Below are 15,943 nucleotides of genomic sequence, written 5' to 3'. Positions count from 1 at the left end.
GGCGGCGGGGCGGAGGCCGCGGAGCCGAGGCGCTCTCGGAAGCCCGGGGACGGAGAGAGGGAGGAAGGGCCCGCTGCGGGCTGCCTTTTTAAGCCGCAGTTTCCTGCCTTCCTGACTGTCCCCTCCCCTCCGGCGCTCGCCGCCTAACGGAGAGGACGGACTTTGAGGACCGCGGGCCGACGTCGCCAGTGAATGGCAGGGCGGGGGGCGCGCGCCGCCCAGGGAGCCCGGCCTCCGCCCACGCCGCGGCCTCGCCCGGCCTCCCTGGCGGCGGCGCGTGCCGGCGGGGCGCGCCCGGCGCGCATGCTCGCTCCGGCTCCGGTGGGAGGGGCGCGGGCCCCCGCGGGCTGCCGGGAGCTGCGGGGAGGCGCTGTTTCAGGTCTGCGCGCGGCCGGGGTCTCCCCCGGGTAGGGGGTGAGGGGAGCCGAGGGCCGGCGGGGGGGTCTCCTGAGGCGGGGGTTCTCCCAGGGAGAGGCCCAGGCCGGGCCCGGGCCCAGTTCCGGGTTGGGGGTGTCCCTGAGGCGCGCTCTCCCTGGCCGCCTCCGGGGGGCGCTGCGAGGCCGGGCCGGGGACGTGCGGAGGTGAGGATGGTGCGGTCTGGCCGCGGGCCCGGGGCGAGTGAGTCATGGGTGTCCCTCCTTTCCGCCCGCGCGCCCTCGGGCGGGGCCGCTGCCCCGGGGCCTGTCCTCGTGCGGCCCGGAGGGGCCCCTCGCGGGGCTCTCGCTCCGGGCGGGAGGAGAAGTTCAAGATGTGGCGCTTGGAGGCTGAGCTGAGGGTTTGGCTTGTCAGCCGCACTGCGAGGAAGTTAATGTCATCCAGAGTCAGGGTTTTTAGGGGACTTGCAGAAACTAAAGAAAGTCTGGGAGTTGGGGGATCTCTTGCTGTCTGACTTTGCTACTTGAATTAAGGTTTTGATTTTGTCCCTTTCAGCTACTCAAATAGGCTGAGATAAAATAGTTAGGCAAATCACTGTTTTATCTTCCTGTCAGTTACTGTGCTTCCTCCTTTCAGAAACGTTCTTGAAATGGCCCAAAAACAAGGTCACTTACTGTAGAAATGCAAAAATATCCCAGGAAGTCCTTTCTCAGTACTATTTCTGCTAAATCCTTCAGGATAGGATTGGCAAACTTTAAGCTACCTGAGGGTTTAATTATTCACTTACATTAGACTCCTGTGGGTGCCCTAGGACTCAGACTTTTAAGAAAACCTGCCAAAGGCCCCTTACTCGCTTAAATGGACCCAGTGTACTCCGGTGGTTTTAAAATGGCAACTTTTTGATCCTCAAAACTACTTTGCTTCCTTAAATTCGCTTTACTCATCTATTAGAATATGGAAAAGAATATTCTAATTCTCACAGTATTCTGTTAAGGGTAAGGTGGCAATCTAGGTCAATTAAATTACATTCATCTAAGTGTACCCTCAAAGCAAAAAAGATGGAATTTATATTTTACTTTCTTTGCCAGATAAATGGTAGTTATTTATATCTGAATTGTGTCTTTTAGCGAAAAACATCCTCTGAACAGTGCCCTGAATTTGTGGTGTTGATAAAAAGATTTAAGATATCAAATTTCCTTTTCATTTAACAGTATTTTCATTTTACATTATAATTCACCGCCCCCCATCTTGGAATTTCAGAATATAAAGTGATTATCATCAGTAAACATGTGGACATTTTTTCTCTTCAGATTAAATTCTTTGGTATGTTTTGAGGAAAGTGGTTTAAAAGCTTAATTTATTGCCCTTGTTTATCTCTTTCTTGATAACCATAACCTTCAGAAAAATAAATGTTTAACTTTGCTTCTTCCAGTTTTGTTCACCTGAATTCAAGAAGGTGGAAAGACTTTGGAAGGAGTGAGGCCATTATTTTTGGGAGTTTTCTCTGTGCAGATAACTTACAAAATGGCACCACAAGAATCTGATAAAGTAGATGCTTTTATATTTAAATCTTCTTTATTTTTTAACTTATAAATAAGTTGTAAAAAAAAAATCAAACAGAACAGCATCTTTCTTTGTTCATGAAGAAAACCTTTGCCAAAGTCTTGACAGTCAACTTCAGCTTTCTTAGACTCCAGTAGCTAGAATTGGGTTATATTTGTTGTCCATGCCCTTGCTGTAAGGGAGACTATAAGAAGGACTTTCTGGAACTTTTAACTTCTGAAATATAGGCAGGTTCTGCCAACAAGAAAGAAAGGATGAAGGGAATTGCTAAGTTGTTGAGCAGTAGTCTTTGCAACATTTGCCACTGAAAAGAACTGACCTACTGTGTACTATCTTATGGAGATAATTATATTTTCTCATAATACATCCTTTAATATGACACTGGGAATTATGATGCTTGCAGTTTAATGTGCATTGAGAAATCTGCAGATTCTAGTTTACTTTGAAAACTGTCAGTGTGTTTCAAATTATTTACATTAAGAGATTTGCAGTTTTACTTCCTTTTGAGATCCTGGACAGTATAAGTTTTGCTTTTTGCCTTTTCAGTTAACCTGTGGCCAGCAAGGGTCCAAAAATATTATCTAAAATAAGATATTTTGAGAGACACTGAGAGTGCATTCACTCCACTTTTATTATAATATCTTATTATAATTGTTCTAATTAATGGTATGATTATGTTAATCTCTTACTGTGCCTAATTTATAAGCTATCATAGGTATATATGTAAAGGAATAGATATATGTATAGGGATGTTTCAAGCATCCATTGGGGGTTATGGTACACGTAAAGGGGGACTACTTTATAAATAATGATAGATTTAAGATTATGCCTCCTTTTTTGAATAGTTTTTTTTTTTTTTTTTTTTAACCACTGACAGCCTGTACAGCAATAACCCCAGTTGTGATGTTCATTCTGTTGTCATATAAATGGGTAGAACAGAAACCCATTCTCAATCTGGGAGTTAAAAAAGTTTCAGGACTTAAGAGGAAAGTTGTAATGAAAGGCTCAAATTAAAGCAAGCAGGTATCTCTACCTTCACACGCTTTTCTCTAGGTTGGGTATAAAATGAAATTATTTTTGAATAATAGTGATTTACATTTATATCTTCTCTAATGAATTATAGCCTCTGATTATCTTTTGTAATTTCATATTTTGTATGTCTCATTTTTACATTCAGTACAACAAACACAAAAAGGAACCAATTCATAAAGAAGCAATCACAACTAACTTTAAGTTAATTACAAAAAGTTGAAGTGGAAAACACTAAAAAACCTAAACCCCCCAAAATTACTTATCGATTATGGTTTTTACTTATTTTAATGTTTCCTTAGCAAAATATTGAAAAGTTTACCAAGTGAGGATAACAGAAGACTGACTCCTTCGTTCTCCACATTTCAACTACATTTCTGACCCAACTCTCGATGTTTGATCTTGGAAACAGAATAGATGAGACAGCAAGCTATATTTAGATTTTATTCCTAGCTTATTTTCATAGATTCTTATTTCTAGTCTATATCATTATTTTTTCATACTGGCTCTCATTTTGGGACATTTAAATTTTCTAAGTTTTCTCTATCAGATAAAGCAGTAATAACTGAATTAGAAAATTTAAAAATAAGATAAAACTTGAAAATTCTGAGAAGCAAAAGAATAATACATAAAAATATGCATGTAGTATTATTAAGCACTCCATGATGTAATTAAGGTACTGCTAATTGAAAACGTAATCACTGGGTATATTCAAATTTCCACTTTTATAAATTTGTTTTTGAAATAATAATTTGTATTGAAATAATTTAGAAATTATTTTGTTTTTAAAATAAATTTCTATTGAGATAACATATCATTATCATTATCAAGGGTTATGTCATTACTTAAGTTTCAGATATATAGCGTTAAAATTCAACATCTGTATACATTACATATACTACACTAAAAGTCTAATTTCTATCCATCACCATACAATATTTGTTCCATTTCTTTGAAGAATGCCATTGAGATTTTTATCGGAATTGCACTGAATCTAAATTGCTTTGGGTAGGATGGCAATTTTGATAATGTTGATCCTTCTAATCCATGAGCAGAGAATATCTTTCCATTTCTCTGTTTTCTTCTCTTTCTTTCTTTCTTTCTTTCTTTCTTTCTTTCTTTCTTTCTTTCTTTCTTTCTTTCTTTCTTTCTTTCTTTCTTTCTTTCTTTCTTTTCTTTCTTTCTTTCTTTCTTTCTTTCTTTCTTTCTTTCTTTCTTTCTTTCTTTCTTTCTTTCTTTCTTTCTTTCTTTCTTTCTTTCTTTCTTTCTTTCTTTCTTTCTTTCTTTCTTTCTTTCTTTCTTTCTTTCTTTCTTTCTTTCTTATAGAGGCATGCTTTATTTATTTATTTGTTTGTTTGTTTGTTTGTTTATACATGCACTGGGTACAGTCAGAAGCGCGGGAGGGTGAGAGAATTCACCAGAGCCAGAGCGGGGAGCAGAGCAGGAAGAAGGACCGAAGTACACTGCTGAGGGGAGCAGCGGGGGGCGGCAGGAGAGGTCTGCGCGCCATGTGGGACCCTCCTCCAATGGCCGGGGAGCGGCCGGGGAGCAGCCGGGGATGGAACCGGCGCCGCAGAGGCCGCGGGCAGCTTCGCAAACCAGCGCTCAACCGCTGCACCACCGGGGAGGCCCTCTTCTATTTCTTTTTAAAAGTATAATGTTCCTTGTGTAGGTACTTCACCTCCTTAGTTGGATTTATTCCCAGGTATATAAATTTCTTTGGGTATGATTATAAATGGAATGGTTTTCTTAATTTCTTCCTCCTAAGGCTGATTGCTTGCATATAGGTAGGCAACTGATTTTTGTGTATTGATTTTGTAACCTGCCACTTTACTGATTGGTTTATTGTTTTAATTAGTTTTTCCACGGGGCAGCAATTCTTCTGCCCATATGTGACTCTGCAGGTGTCTTACTTCACCCACTTTCTTACTTTGCAAAGCAGCAGACATAGCTCTCCTCCCAAGACTGCCTGCCTGTGACTATCCAAGCCACTCTTAACAAACCTGTCCCTTTCAGGGACACCTCTTGTGTCTATGCAAGTGTCCCTTATTATTCTCTCCCTTTTTATAGTAAACTTGACCTTTTGGATATTAAACAAAATTAATTTGGGGGCCTCCCTGGTGGCGCAGGTAGTTGAGCTCAGCGAAGTGAAGCTGTCTGCAGCCTCTGCAGTGCCGGTTTTGATCCCTGCTGGCCGCTGAGCAACCCACGTGGCGCCGCAGACCTCTCCTGTCTTACCTGCTGCTCCCCTCAGCAGTGTATTTCGGTCATTCTGCCTGTTCTGTTCCCTGCTCTGTCTCTGGTGAATCCTCTCACCCTCCCACGCCTCTGGCCTATACCCCAGTTCTTGTATAAATAAAAAATAAACCTTTAAAAAAAAATAAAGTCGAGCATTAAAAAAAATTAATTCTTCCATGAGTTTTTAAGGATTCTCTCTATATGTTATATCATCTGCAAATAATGATAGTTTTACTTCTTTCCCAATTTGGAATTCTCTTGCCTAATTGCTCTAGCAAGGACTTCTAGTAGTATGTTGAATAGTAGAGGTGTGAATGGACATCCTTCTCTTGTACTGGATCTTAATGGGAGAGCTTTCAGTTTTTCACCATTGAAAATGATGCTAGCTGTGGGTTTGTCATATATGGCTATGTAGAGCTAGGTTCCCAAGTTTTTCAAGGGCTTTCATCATAATCGGAGTTGAACTTTATCAAATGATTTTTTGCTGCGTATCATGTGTTCATATGATTTCTTTGTTTCTTTTTGTTGATGTGAATTACACTGATCAACTTTTTGGATGTTGAACCATCTTTGTGTCCCTGGAATAAATTCCACTTGGTCATGGTGTATAATGCTTTTAATGTGTTGTTGCAGTTGGCTTGCTAAGATTTTAGGGATTTTTAACAGCTGGGTTCATTAGGGAGATGCCCTGTACTTTTCTTTTTCTTTGTTGTCTTTGTTTGGTTTTGGTATTAGTGTGATGTTGACCTCATAAGGGAAATGTCCTTAATGTTTTGAAAGAGTTTGAGCAGTATAGGTGTTAGTTCATCTTTGAAAGTAGGTGGAAATCACTTATGAAACCATCTGGCACCGGGGCTTTTGTTTTTAGGAAGGGTTTTGATTGCTTTTTCACGTTCCTTTCTTGTAATTGGTTTGTTCAAGCTTTATAGTTCTTCCTTATTCAACCTTGGGTAGTATATAATTCTGAGAACTTGCCCATCTCATCCAGAATTTGTTTGCATTTAAATGTTCACAGTGATCTCTTACTATCCTCTAGATTTTTGCTATGTTGTAATTTCTCCTCTTTCATTTATGATTCTATTTATTTGAATTTTCTTCCTCTTTTTATTTGTGAGCCTAGTTAGAGGTTTGTCTATCTTGTTTATTTTTTCAAAGAACCAGCTTTTGGTTTCATTGATATTGTGGACTATTTCATTATACATCTATTTTATTTATTTCATACATCTATTTCATTTATTTCACCTTTAATTTTTATTATTTTCAAGGAGCAAACATTTAAATAGAAACTAAAGGTTGAGTTGGAGCAAATGAAATAGAGTGAAATAAATAGCAAATGAAGAAAATAGCACATAGAAAAGCCATGATATAGGAAGGACCTTGACATGTTTTAGGAATGGATAGAAACCAGTATAATTACAGTCGTCGAGTTGCAGAATATCATATTGTGATTTTTGGAAAGGTAGCTAACACACACACAAAGCTTTGCCTTTTACTGTCTATGCAGCAGCAAACCGCATTGGAAGTATAGCAGGAATAAATTTTGTAAACTACAGATTTGAATGTGCAAAGATGTAACTTAATTTCTCTATAACTAAAATTACCTTAACTCTGGAGCTGTTGCTTTCTCTTGGGAAGTAGGAAAAAATCTTGCCAATTTAGGATAAAGTCAGTAGTTTCTGGTTTAACATAGTTAATTACAAATTAACTCAGATCCCTAGGTAAATAATCAGCCATTTGAATAAATGTTCAGTTTTTCCACTTAGCTTCCCTCTTTTTCTTTTTTTCCTGGGGTAGAGGGTATTGGTAAGAGAAACCTCATAATTTTTCCTGGCACTGAAGATAGAACATCTCATCTTTGTGATAGTCTCTGTCCTTGGCCATTTCTAAGTTGTACCTTGACTGACTAGTCTTGAATGGCACTCAGTGCTCTGCTGCATCTGGGGTCCTGGTACTACTATGGCATCTGGTCAACAGATCTGTGCTTGTTGGTTCTTCCTCAGTTCCAGGCTCTTTTGTACCTAAAGTAAACTTAATGGTTTACATCATGGTTCTACATCATGCCGGCATGCTTGGAGTCTGAGGCAGCTTTTCAGGAATATGGTCTGGGCATGTTTACTATACATTGATATGGTTAGGTGTAAGTTTTTGCTGTAAGACTTGCATTTCCCTGGACCATAACTTGGGAAAAAGAAACATAATTATCTTTTATTCAGGGTCCTTTTCCTTAAACATACTGGAGATCTTTCTTACCCTTCTTTATCCCAAGACTTAGCCCAGTGGGATGGGAGGTAGAATCCGGGACTTATACCTAAGCTGTCCTATACCTTCACTTTCTAACTTCTCCTCTAGGCTTATGTTTTTTCCAACTGTTATGGGAAAATTGCACTTACTTACGTCATCACCTGTCATTTCCTCTGTGCTGTAGTTTATGGTGTAAACTCTGCCAGCTAAGTGTTCTTGCTTTGGTTTGTGATATTTAAACCATAGTTTTAGAATTTAAAAACTCTTCATATGCTTAAGCCCTTTATTACTGCCATTGGAGTTCTTAGGTTTCAAGAATTCTGGGTTCAATGGATTAAAAAACTAAATATAATAAATGAAATGATACAACTCTTAGTAATAACACAGGTGTAAGTATTCATGATCTCAGATTAAATATGGCATGAAAAGCACGAATGAATAGCCAAAGAAAAAATAGATAAATTGAATTTCATCAAAATTAAACTTTTTTTTGCATCAAAGGACACTATTAAGATAAATATCGAAGTACAATCTTTTCAGAATCATCATTAGTGAATGGGTAATATAAATATGTAATTCCAGGTTGGATGTGAGAAAAGCAAAGAAAGAAGCCCTGGGGTAATATTTGCTTCTAAGGATTGAGTGGAGAAAGGAAGGAATGCTCTGAGATGTTAAGAGTATGAATTATCATAGAAGTTTCCCCTATTTGATTCTAAGCTCCATGAGGACTGTGACTATTCATGCTCATCATTTTATCCGCAGTTCTTGTCATATAGTAGATTTTCATTAAATGTTAAATCAAGACTGAAGTTTTAAGAAAGAGTGGTAGCAGTGTCACATGTGGCAAATACTGAACTGTAAGGACAAAGCAACAAGTAGCTTATTGATCATGTTCTATAGCTCAGTTTCAGTGGAGTCTCCTAGGCAGGGATAAATGCCAGATTGCTAAAGAGTAACTAGTTGTAAAGGAATGTAAATAAGTGCAGACATCCTTTTCAACAATCTTAGTTTTGAAAAAAGTAAAGATTTGAGATAGTAGGTAGAAGACACCTTGTATCAAGATAGGGAGGAAGACTTTAGCATGTTTATATGCTAAATAGAAAAGGTCAGTAGAAAGCAAGAAGTTGAAGATATAGAAGAAAGGAGATGTATGTGAGATTAATTGACGTCATTAAGATTAGAGGGAGTAAACTGAAGATACTGAATTTGAGTAGGAATAGGGATATGGTTTCCATTGAAGTAGGAGTGAAGGAAGAAGGGATAGTGCAGATGGAGAAAAGAGTTTGGGTGGTAGGTGAGGAAATTGGGTTATCAACACACTTGATGAATGTTTTCAATGAAGTTGGGGGATAACAGCTGAGATTACAGGAAAATGAGGTAGTGATCGTAGTGGCAAGTTTGAGGAGAAAAAGGATAACTTTGAGAAGGGCATTGAGGAAAATGAAAGGGCTAACTGAATGGGAGTTCTTAGCATGTTTTAAAGAACCCTAGCATGGAGCTGTTTTTTCCTTTGGCAAGGCTTAGCTTTGGGTGAGGAGGAAGGAAGAGATGGAAAACAATTGATGCTCACTTGATCTTTTAACCTTGATAAACTTGACTCCAAGTTTGGGTAGACAAGTCTACCAAGTTTGGGTAGAGATAGCCCTGAGACCAAAGTGGGGGTAAGAAGTCATTAGGTTGTCAGGCCCTTGCGAAGTTTGATGCCATATTGAGGGGGAGTGCAGAAAGTTCTGAGTCCCTAAAGGAAGGGATAGCAATATGAAGACATGTCCAATAGTAATACAACAGTATTTAAATCATATTTGGTTTATAAAGTATGATGTGAAATGCTATATATTAAATGTTTATCATTGGAATTAGAACATGTGTCATTTAAGAATAATACCCAAGAGGGCCTCCCTGATGGTGCAAGGGGTTAAGATGCAACCTATGAAACTATCTGCAGCCACTGAAGCACGAGTTCGATCCCCAGCCAGGGAGCTACCCACATGGCACAGCAGACCTCTCCTGACTCACCCACCTCTCCCCTCAGCAGTGTATTTCAGTAAATCCGGCTTTTCTGTTCTCCACTCTGTCTCTGGTGAATCCTCTCACCCCCCACACCTCTGGCCTGTACCCCAGTTCTTGTATGCATAAATAAATAAATCTTAAAAAAAAAAAGAATAATACCCTAAAGGTTTTACCTCTCCCAAAATGCCTTTCTTAAAATCAGAGGTTACATTACACTAATCTTTGGCATATTTAAAGTATGCTCTCATGATGCAGGGTGTCTGCATCACTCTAATATTGACTTCAAGTTAAGACAAGACTTAGATGGCCATATATTGATAATGGAAAGCATTCTTGTCCTTATTCAAATAATTCCATGCTGGGTTATGACTGAGTAAGTTCCTCACAGTATCTTGGATAATTGAATAAATCTTCTATCTCTTAAAGCCATTGAAGGCTACACAAATGGAAAATAAAATAATATTCCATTCCACTACATGATAGGATCCAGACACAGAATCCATGTGCTAGAATCTGTAAGGAGAATTACTAGTTTATTATTAAGTATGCAACTCAAAAAATGGCCAACTGTGTAGGGCAAGATATGGAGAGAAGGGGCACAGAGCTCTATGCTTTCTCTACTGTTTTATGCTTCTAGCACACTGATGTGCTTATCTTTTTTAAGTTTTTAAAGATTTATTTATTTATGCACAGAAGAACTGTGGTGCAGGCCAAAGGTGTAGGGGGTGAGAACATTCACCAGAGACAGAGTGGGGAGCAGAAGAGACTGATTGACTGAAATAAATACACTGCTAAGGGGAGCAGCTGGTGAGATAGGAAAGGTCTGCTGTGCCATATATGGGCCAGTTCCCTGACTGGGGATCAAATCCAGGCCCAGGGTGTGGTGGTGATAGCCCTGTGACTTAACCCGTAGGCCACCAAGGAGGCCCTGCTTATCTTTAAAAAATTTTTTTTTGCTGATGGAATTCTCTATTATTTCTGAGAGTATTTTTTTTGAAAAGATTTTAGTCTTCTTGAGGGATAGCCTGTAAAAAAAGGGAGTTTAATCATATAAACCTGGAAAACGGCATACTTACATTCCTTTCTCTTCCCTTTGGCAATTTACAAGGAATGCTGACTTTCGTCAGCTTAATAAAGGCTCAAGGAAGTGATGTTACTACTAATAATTTAACATCTGTTGAGCCCTAACTATTTTGAGGCTCTGTTTTAACAGTTTCACATGTATTACTCTTTCTAATCTTTACAGAAACTGGATCTTATCTAGTTACCTCTCTCCCTCTTTCTTTTTTGACAGGTGAGAAAACTGAGGTCCAGAGTATTAAATAATAGGCCTAACATGACATATCTAGGAGAGTAGGTGGAAGAGCCAAGGATCAAACCCAGATAGACTGACTCCAGAGGACTCTCAGGCACAACATTGTGCTGTTTGCAATGGATAAAGCCACAGGTTCAGCATTAAACCAAACATTTCTCAAGCTTGTTTGACTACGGAAGCTCATTATCTTTCAATATTTTTGTAGGGATTTGTCTTGTATTCCGTTAACTCTCTGGAAATGCTGCTCTCAGCTAGCTTACACTATTTTTTAAAACACCATTGTTTTAGGGTAGAGTTAGGTTTTTTTTTTCCAAAAAAACATGGTTCTCTGTTGATAATATTAAATGTTATATTTGTTACTTTTGAAAACCTAGAATTTAGGCTTCAAGGCATTTCATATTCTCCTTTACAATGACCTTTCTAGGAATTTTAAAAAGGGCAACATTATTCTGCAATACTTTTGAGACACAAACCAGTTTATAATCTAAATCACTACTTAGTCTGTTTGCTCTGCTCTGATTATAATATTATAATTTTTTTTTTAATGAAAGTTTCTTTATAAGTGAAGAACCTGACAGCTGTTTAGTGTTGTGGAATGTTATAATAATTGACATCTGAGTTTGAACCTTGGCTCTGCCTCTTTACTAGCTATGTGACCTTAGAGAAGTTACTTCATTGCTCAAAATTTGTTTCTTCCTCTAAAAGGCAAGATTAATATCTTGTCAGGTGGCTGTGAGAATTAAATGAGAAAATTCATGTTGTATCTGGCACATAGAAGAATCTCGATAAATAGATATTTAGATAAATAGATAAATAGATATTCCCCCCTGAGAAAATATCTCAATTCTATATCATGGATGAATCATGAAAATGGTGGGAAAAGAAAGATGTTTTAAATTTGAACGTACTCAGTGTTATGCTGACGTTAGCTACATTGCTGATAAAGAGATGTTGTCATGATCCAGGTTGTATGGGAGTTAAAACCAGTTTCCTTCCTGCTTTCCAACTGACATAATAAGCAAAACCTGACTGGGCAAACATAGACCTATTTATTAGATCACTTATTATTAATGTTAAACTAGCTTTGGTGCTGACTTCTCCTGTTCTTTTCAAAATTTCACTGTTGGTGTTTAAAATCTGACAGCCCTTCAAAAGCGTTGTAGAATGCTTAATGGTTTAAATCATTCTCCAGAATATGTGAAGTACATTTTCCAAAGTGGCCGTTTCCATCTACTAATATGTTTGAAATCATGCACGCGGGACAGAATTGCTTATATTTTCACGCTTTGTACTGGAGGTCTGTTCAGTTTTCATGACAATCACCTTTTGGGGTTTATGGGCAATATTCAATATATACATAACCAAAGCATGAAAAACCATTTAAAACAAAGCTATTAGTTGAGGATTTTTCAATGATTTACCCCTAAGTAAAAGGAAAATGTCTTTAGTTTGAGCTGTATGTATGGAATCTTTAATTTTCTAAGTGTCTCTTCTAGCTTTGATACATAGTAGTGATAATCACTAAATATTTGTTACTGGACCAAATTTGCTGTCTAATTTCACTTTAGTTCCTTGCAATTTCTATAACCTTGTGGACCCTCCTGAACCTTCTCAGTTTCAGTTTCCTTTTCTGTAAAAAAGAAGGTATTGATTGTATCTCCCCAAATTGTTGCACCAGTTATGTGTTCATGCATTTAAAATAGCCAGTACAACACCTGGCACATAGTAGGCACAATATACTGCATGTTTCCCCAGACACCTCTCTTCATTCTTCAGTAATGTCCTTTACAACAACTTTTTTTCTTTCTCATTCATTCCCTAAATATTTAGAAACTGTATTCTAGAGAATACGAATGTTTGCGAATTATATTGAAAATGTATTCCTTTGTAGTCCATTTTTGGATTATTTTAGTGAAAATTATTTTATGTCTGACAGATCTTGACTTGAATCCTGACTTTGCTGTGTCTAGAGTTTTGGCCTTAGGCAAGTTACTTAACTATCTGTAAGGTGTCATGAAGTTGGAATAAGTTAATAATATGTATAAAGCATTGAGTTCTATTGCCGGGTTTGTGTGGGCCCAAAGTAGATGTTATTATTTTAGCTTGAAACTTTTATTTAATTTGGTAATTTATATAATGAACTATTGTATATGGAGAACCTACTCTACTCCAACCCCACTGGGAATAGACAGGAAGAACTGTTAACAAACAGTTGGGCATGTTATGGGTGACAGCATTTGGCCCTGCCATAGAATTAGGGTCAGTAGAAGGGGTATTTTCTCTTGTATTTGAAGTAAAGTAGGTTAATTGACCATTACTACATTGGGTCTGGAAATTTTTTGATGTTGTCTTTCTCTGTTGAACATCAAAATTAAAAAAAAAAAAAGCATGTCAAAGATAAGTTTATGAGTGCTAAAGTAGACCAGGTAAATTCTGCTGTTTTAAAAGTTTTTGATCTTTTGCCCTTTTTTCATTGGAAAAAAACATTTTTCTCCTGTGCTAAAATTCATCATATGATGATGCTGGCAATAAACTGTCCATTTTAAAATTCATTTGAATTGTTTGGATTCCTACTGGGCAGAAGGAATCTACTAAACATTGCAAAACTCTTGCTAAGAGTTTTATGGGAATTCTTAACAAATAGAAAAGCTTAAGGATTGGGCATTATAGAAAAAGGCTTAATTTTGAAAAAATGTTTGTTGTTATGTTCTTATCAAATTAACAATGAGGATTTTTACAAAAAGATATCCTACTGAATGGGAGAAAATATTTGTACCTCATACATCTGATAGTGGTTAATATGCAAGATGTACAAAGAACTCATAAAAATCAAAAACAAAACAACCCAATCAAAAAATAGGCCAAAGATCTGAATGGACATTTCTCTAAATAAGATATGTAGGTGTACGATATCTTACCATGTGCTGTCTTAGCAATAGCACATGAAAAAAAATGCTCATCATCACTTATTGGGCAAATGCAAATCAAAATCACAATGAGATACCAATAAGTATTTGGCAAGGGTGTGGAAAAAAAGGAGCCCTCATACACTTAGGTGGGAATGTAGGCTGGTTTAGTGCCTGTGGAAAACAATACAGAGGTTTCTCAAAATATTAAAAACAGACCTCCCAAATAATCCAGCAATTTCACTCCTAGGCATCTATCCAAAGAATATAAAAACACTAATTTGAAGGGATATATGCATGCCTATGTTCACTGCAGCACTGTTTACAAAAGACAAGTTATGAAAACAACCGAAGAGCCCAGTGATAGATGAGTAGATAAAGATGTGATACAGATACACAGTGGAATACTACTCAGCTATATAAAAAAGTGAACTCTTGTTATTTGGGATAACATGGATGGAACCGGGGGTGGGGGGGTTATACTAAACAAATAAGTCAGAAGGAAAAAGATGCAAAATGGATGATTTCACTTACATGTGGAATATAAAGCAAGCATAGGAACAGACAAAACTAACCTCCACTCCACTCTTCCTCCCCAACCCCCCAAAAAAACCCAACCCTTGCAATCTGACTGGGGAACGGAGACCACCAGGGTTTGGGAGCAAAGGGTGAAGTGTACCCAGTGCACTGTGGTGGAGGATGATTGATACTTTGGTGGTGGGCATGTTGTGGTAAAGAGGTAAGCCTATAACCCTAAAACATGTACAGTGCTGTAAACCAAGGTCACCTCAATTAAAGAAAAATAAAGAGGTACCAAAATAATCAACATTTATTTTGGAAGTTAGTTTTTTCTGATAAGATGCTAGCATCTTTTTTTGGTTGTTATGTAAGATTTCTTTTATTAATTGAGATATAATTCATAGAACATGAAAGTTTCGTGGTGTTAAAGATATTCACAATGTTGTGTAACATCACCAGTATCTAATTCCAGAACTTTTTCTTCATGTTCAAAGGAAACTCTGTGCCCATCAAGCAGTTACCCCATATTTTCTCTTTCTCCTAGTCCTGGCAGACAGTAATTTGCTTCTGTCTCTATATATGGACTTACCTACTCTGAATATTTCATATAAGTGGAATCATATGACATATTGCCTTACATCTTGGATCCTTTCACTTGGCATGTCTTCATGGTTTATCTAGGGTGTGGCATATGTCAGTATCTCATCCCTTTTTATGGCTGAATAATACTCCATTCCACATTTTGTTTATCCATTCATCAGTTGATGGATGTTTGGGTTGTTTCCCCTTTTTGGCTGTTGTGTGTACACTGTGAACATTTGTGAATGCTTTTTTTTTTTCTTTTTTTGTTTTTTACATTTTGACACATTCATTTATTCAAATACCCTTCTGATCACACATGGTCCAAGAATACACAAATAGTAAACCAAATATAATCAGATGTTAAAGATTGGTCTTCCAACATTATAGCCAATGAGCCCACGCTTGCCTATGATCTCGTCAATATAGAGCCACATCCAATCCTCAGTGGCCACCAAATCGTTCAGCAGAGCTTCCTTAACTGTGAGCTGTTTGAAGCTACCAGTTTTAGCACTATTGACTATTTTTTTCAGGCTCTGAATAGCTGCAGGGATCTCAGCAGGGGTTGGAGGAACCAGCTCAACCTTGGCATAGCTCTAAAATGTGGCCAATCGAAGTTTCGAGTAAGTCACAGCAGCAGCACCGGGCCCTTCTCCCTGAGGTTATGGACAAATTGGGTCATGGCTCTAGAATGGAGAGTCTGTGGCCCCGAATGGCCCGCTGAATGTACATTTGTGAATGCTTTTATGTGAACATATTTTTCACTTCTCCTTGGTCTATATCTAAGATGGTATGACTGGCTAATTCTGTTTAACTTTTTGAGAAACTGCCAAATTATTTTTCCAAAGCAGCATATCTATATATCATGTTATGTAGTTTTTAATACTATTTAATATACTTAGAAAGAAATAAGAGAAATGTTTATTAAAATATTATCCTGATAATATTAGTGCTCATGACAGCCCATCCACAGCCAAATGGGAGTCTCAGTTTGTTTTAAGAATGAAAATATTAAAATATAAACCAACACTGTAAAGATAGTGTAGTTTTTTTATGCCCTCTTGTTCTTCCATTCACCCACATCTCCTAAAAGTTTAGAATACGGGCTTCCCTGGTGGCGCAGGCAGTTGAGCGCAGCACTGCGAAGCTGTCCACAGCCTCTGTAGCA

At 38.0% G+C, this 15,943-nt stretch overlaps 1 pseudogene across 1 annotated transcript; it reads right to left on the bottom strand.

The window, feature by feature from the left end:
* Positions 1 to 14,947: 14,947 nt before the first annotated feature.
* On the bottom strand, positions 14,948 to 15,457 carry LOC311178531 (ATP synthase subunit g, mitochondrial-like; annotated as a pseudogene). The gene has a single exon. The product of its transcript is annotated as an ATP synthase subunit g, mitochondrial-like (transcript).
* Between the last annotated feature and the right edge of the window lie 486 nt (positions 15,458 to 15,943).

Source organism: Talpa europaea (genome assembly GCF_964194135.1).
Source record: "Talpa europaea genome assembly, chromosome: 10".
NCBI classification, from domain to species: Eukaryota; Metazoa; Chordata; class Mammalia; order Eulipotyphla; family Talpidae; genus Talpa; species Talpa europaea.
The sequence above is the reverse complement of the archived record's forward strand: the minus strand, read 5'-3'. Positions and strand labels throughout refer to the sequence as shown.